This window comes from Sinocyclocheilus anshuiensis, unplaced genomic scaffold (genome assembly GCF_001515605.1).
Source record: "Sinocyclocheilus anshuiensis isolate Anshui unplaced genomic scaffold, SAMN03320099.WGS_v1.1 scaffold407, whole genome shotgun sequence".
Lineage (NCBI taxonomy): Eukaryota > Metazoa > Chordata > Actinopteri > Cypriniformes > Cyprinidae > Sinocyclocheilus > Sinocyclocheilus anshuiensis.
In genome coordinates, this window is record NW_015552593.1 from 468,924 (window position 1) to 474,908 (window position 5,985).

General features: G+C 32.9%; 1 protein-coding gene across 1 annotated transcript in view; it reads left to right on the forward strand.

The window, feature by feature from the left end:
• Positions 1 to 5,985, forward strand: part of pcdh15a (protocadherin-related 15a) — a 202,379-nt gene that overhangs the window by 16,549 nt on the left and 179,845 nt on the right. The gene's annotated exons all lie outside the window — the stretch shown is intronic.

The following is a 5,985-nucleotide window of genomic DNA, read 5'->3' on the forward strand; positions in this document are numbered from 1 at the left end:
TCGCGTCCGGTGTAGACACGGTGTAACGGTTGCCTGTTACATTACAGTACATAAAATTTCACTTACCACAACAGAGTAAGGAGAGATGTCTGAGGACGATGGCGAATGATTTGCAGATCCTCAGTACCACTGACAAACATATAAAATGTGTGGCAAGTACTGCCGCTCCATAGTATAAACAGACTACGTCCGATCGCGAATCTCGAAAGTGAAAGTGAAACTAAAAGATATCGTGCATTCAAAAGCACGATGCCAGTTTCAATGCCAGGTATAATAGTGGCTCCCTGATGCCGAAATATATATGTAGTATACCCAATTATATACCTGCGAGGAAAAATATTGAAATATATATTTTCCTCCCATCTCGTATTTATTCCCTTTAGGGGTTCCGCCTACACGTCATTTTCTTTCCGAACACGATGCCAGGTATAATAGTGGCTCCCTAATGCCGAAATATGTAGTATAATTACCCAATTATATAACTGTGAGGAAAAATATTGAAACATCTCGATCTACAGTCAAATATTGAATCTCGTATTTATTCCCTTTAGGGGTTCCGCCTACACGTAATTTTACTAACATGGTATTGGGAAGCGGCGGATTGCGGGGGGTATGGGGGGGATCACAATGCCAGCTCAACATTGTGATGTCTATCAGCCATCGGCGATGGATGATGGCATCGTCTATCGGCCCAACCCTACATGAAAGTGCACTATCCAAACTTTCTGTTTTATAGGAACGTGTAGCAGAGAACAGCATTTTCACATATAGCTATGGTTTATTGAGCACCTTCAGCCTTGAAAACTGAAATGTTGTCTAAGGCTTTTTTTACCTTTTTATTTATTTATTTTTTTTTTCTTCCACAGATATCTGGCACAGATTCGATAATTTTGGCATGCAAGTAAGCAAAAACACTTATGAGATCCAATTTTTTGGCATCCAATTTGGATTACTTTCAAATGTGGTTCTAAATCTGATATGCATTTCATATCTGGTCATCTGATGATTAGTTAAACAGTCATCCGTCTGTCTACTTAATTTGGGATTTCTGGCATGAAGTGATTAATATTACATGTATTTATTTAGATGTTTATTTTATGTTAAAAAATTCACAAAGAAATTGCTAGTCAATTTCACAATTACAAAAAAAATAACAATTAACACATTGAATGAATCCAGAAATTTTGCACAAAAAACTGAAATTGTATTATTATAATTTTTTTTATGTAAAACATACTAAAATGATCTTTGTTTTTACAACATTTTAATCCTTTCTGTGTGGAAATATGGGTAAGAATATACATTTAAATTTATGCATTTGGCAGATGCTTTTAACCAAAGGGATTTACATTGCCTTCAAGCTACACATTTTATCAGTTTGAATGTTCCCTAAATGCAGCCTAAATAGTTTTAATCAGTGTTTTTTTTATTATTATTATTTCACACTGCAACTGTCCGTAATTCTCACAGATACACGTGCAAGGCGTAGAAAGTGAAGGGAATAAATATAGAGGAGAGTTTGTGATATATAGACAGATTCCAGCATGTCTTAAGGGTCCTGATAGCAGCCGGGGAAAGTAGCGTCTGTTGCCATGACTGTTAATGAGGCTTAGAAAGGACTCTGAGCTTGAGAGTGTGTGTATTATACTTTGATTAAAGGACAGAGGTAGTAGAGGAAAAATGCATGTTGAGAGCAAATAATGAATAATTTTTCATAGGGAAGAAAGGCAGAGAGATGTCCTCCATGACAGAACTACCTGCATCTGAGAGTGTGCTTTCACATATGCAAAAGTTGTTTTAGATGTGTGATTGTGTGTCTAGATAGCTGTCTGTAGTTTATTCTTAAAATCTTATGTCCTATTTCATCTTGTATCTGCAATGCAATGAGCAATGCATATTCATTTCAGTGGCCATATAAAGTTGCAGTATTCACACTTGATGTGCAAGCAGCACTGCATTGTTTAGCAGGATTATAGCAGGTTTTGGCAGTGAGTCTATTTTTCTTGCTTGATCTCAAACACTGCGAAGAGCACTAAGACCTTTTTGTTAACACAACCTTTTGCAATATAGGCTTTTGTAAAGCAACGTAAAATAATGGAGTGACCTACTCATCCATTGTTTGAAAAAGACATCTGTTAGACTTAATGTAGTCCCACTTTCGGTTGCACACAAACATGTTTGATTCAGTAACTTTAACTGATTTCAGTCAGTTTATAGCTACACATTAGGGCGTCTTTGGGTTCCTTAATACTGTAAAGCCTGACATTTGAAATAATATAGTCAGGAAAAAAAAATTTTTTTTTGGAATGGAACTGTATGTTGAACCTTTATGTATATATGCATATGCATTTTTTGTGTCATATTTGGTACATCAGGCTTTTATGTTTGCTATAGTGAGAATATGAAGCTCATACTCAAGGAGGAAAAAAAACACCTCAATTTTATTCAGAGGCCCAAACTGAGCAAAAATATGCAGTTTGGTGCAAATGTTGATATGTATATGGCCAAAAAGTAAGATCTTTTCTCAAGAATTCATGTCAGTTGTCACAGTATATTTTACAGTAATATGTCGTAGTAAGAAGATATTGACAGTAAAGTCCTAGTTTTATGATCAAAGCTCAAAGTGTTTATCGTAGGGGCAAATTATACAGTATAATGCAACACAATACAATGATGATTGAGATATAGACAAATAAATGTTCCTCAACACGTGATGTATTATATTTGATACTCATATTTCAACATGATTTTTCTTGAAAAAACTAAAAACAAAAACAAACAAAATTATTATTCCAGTACTATTCCTTATTCCATTAAGTGAAATATTATACTACAGTATAAAGAACTATATATAAATGATATACTAACTATATATAAACTAACAATATAGTAACAAGTTATTCTAATGTTTACATTAATAAATCAGTAAAGGCATTTTTAACATGTTTTGATCATGTCGATAATTTAGAGGCCTTATAAATGTGCATATCAAATAGATTTTATATGGTTAATCATGTAATTGTAAGTTAGACTTTATGACCAGATGTTGAGTTAAATATTCTGTCATTTACCAATTTTTTTTTAAATATTAACAGTTAGTTCCAAATGCCTTTATGAAAGAAAGAAAGAAAAATAGAAAGAAAAAGAAAAATAAATAAGAAAAATAAATTAAATCCAGAATGTGTTTTTAAAACTTTTTTTATATATATTTTTTCTGGCTTAAAAAATTATTTAAAAGTTTTTACATTGAAAATGGATTAGAAGGAATACTTGTTTATGATCAGAATGGCTAAGATAGTCAAACAGAATATCCAACCATATACATACATAAACCATAGATGTTGGCCCTATGTGAGGTCCCATGGGAATGCAGCTGCTCATTGGCACTGACCAGCACCACTTAAATTTTGTTCAGAAAATGCACCAACATATGTTGTCGGTTTTGCTGTAGTGCTAAACTACAGTTTCATGGTCAGTAAGAAATATTTAAGGCTGTAAAATTCTCTCCGTTCATCCGTCATTGGCAGAAAGTTAATTCTGGACCTTGCTTATGCTCCTCAGACCGCCACATCAAAGCAGAGAACACAAAAGACAGCGTTAGCAAGTTCTTATGCTTCTCTAGCCCTTCTTGTTGTGTATTGTCACAATTGTTGAGCACTCTGTGGAAATGTTAAAGTGGGAACTATCATTTTCACCCATCAGGCTCCAGAGACTTGCTTGTGCTCTTTTGGGAATAGAGAATCTGACAGTGGCGGCGATGCGGTCTGATGTTGTATTTAAATGACTGTGTTGACGCACATCAGCGTATGGTTTTAAAGCTGTTTCAGTGGCTCATACGGCTGCCGCAGGCACATCGTAGAGATTGTGAGTATGAATACAGGTGACAGATCAAATGGAGACACTTGTTTTTTTAAGTTTATCTCTACATCAACCTCCGCGTGTAGGCAGCAACCGTCGAGACAGCCAGCCTCATGATGGGACACACACACACACACACACATGCATAAATGAATGCTGTAATCCCTTGTGTATATTTGTACAAAGTCAAGTAATATCTGTCCTTGCGCATCAAAAACCTACAAAGCAAACTAGATTAAATCCATATTTCTGAGAATGGCTTTATAATGAGAATTGTTTTCCAGTATACAGACCAACTGAGAAAATATCAGCTAGATAGAGTTTTTTTTTTTTAATTAAAATTATTATTTATTTTTTTATTTTTTTTGTATTATTATTTATATAAAACTTTTTTGACCTGTTTGTGAAAGAATAAAACCGCAAAAAATAAATGCAAACAGTTCAACTATGCCTTCAACATTTATTTTTACTGCTTTTCAGATGCCTTTGTATCTGTTTTATTGTTTTACCCTTGACCTAAACTACGATCTTAAAGTATTCAATTATTTTTATTTATGGAATAACATTTTTTACATTTTATTTCTTGTTTTTAACATTTCAAAATTTGTAATATAAAAAAAACATTACATTTTAACTTTCTTTCTTTTAACAATGGTTATGTAAACAATGATGAAATAATCATAAACCATGTCAATAATAAATGTGTGAAAATGATTTTACACAAATTATGATGGTCCCTTAATTCTGACATAATTTCCACTACAACCAATAATTTTGCTCCCATATTTTTTTCCTTCTAAAGTCTGTGTACTTGAAGACAACAGTCATTTAATGAGCATGTTATAAATTATGCAAATAAACCACAATAAATAGTGGTTTTGATATACTGAGCTTCAAAGTTTTTGCATTCAATATACTTCATAGATAGAACCTTTTTGTTTTCTAAATAAAAAAAAATCTCAATGTACACAACTTTAAAAAAAATCACAATGTAAATAATTTGTCACAGAACAAGAATAACTCTTGTTTTGACAAAAATGTCAAATAGAACCTTATAATTCCTTATAATTGGTGGAATTTATAAAGTGCTAGTTATGAAACTAGGCTTTAAAAAATGTGGAAAATGACAGAATTCTGAAGGTATTATCCACTTTTAAGACATTGTAAATAGACAAATTAAATACAGTGTTTTATTAAAAAAGAAAAACTGCCAAAATGGGCTAAAACTGTCCTTGAACCATAGTTCTTATTGTATTTCTTGCTTTCTATCTTTTTATCTTATCTTTTTTGTTGTTATGTAACTTTAGCAATTGTTAATTCAGTGTGCACTCATCAGTTACTGTGCCTGAAACTTTGACTCAATATCCACATGCCAGCTTAACTGACAGACTTGTCTTACTTTGACTGAATCTGTACTGAAGTTTGAGCTGCCATGAGAAATGTATTGACTGTGCAGAAGAACGTCTGTGTGTTGGGCATCGGGCATCCACTGGTGTCAAGGATGATGTCTTAGATGAAGTGTTTGACCAATATGCCCGATCTTATTATGCAGAAAGCAAGGTGGATGTTACTATATCCATATATATATATATATATATATATACTGTATATATATATATATAAATATGATACACCGATACCACTTTTTCCAGTACTCGCCCAATACCGATACTTTTATTTTTGGTACTTGCCGATACCGCATTTGTAAATTTTTTAAATATTGGGTACAGAAACCAAAAGGGTATGTATAATGTTAGTTGGTTTACTTCATTTATCAAATAGATACAGTCAAACCAAAATTTATTCAGACACCTTCAACATTTCTCACATTATCACAGTTTATTCGCTATAGTTTAGAAAATGGTAATAAAATATGACAAGAACTCAGAGTTAAACTGTGTCAGAACAAATTCATCTTGATAATGTTAGATAATTTTGATAGAAAGGTATATAATAGATTACAATCAACCAAAAATGTGTCTGTAGTGTCCTGGGCATGCTGTCATGCAAACCTGAACTTGATTTTTTTTCCCAGACTCGGTCTGAATAATTTTTGGACCCAAATTTGTATCAATTTTACTGGTAGTCCACTGTATGAAGAATTTTTGGGTATGATTTGTCACAGTT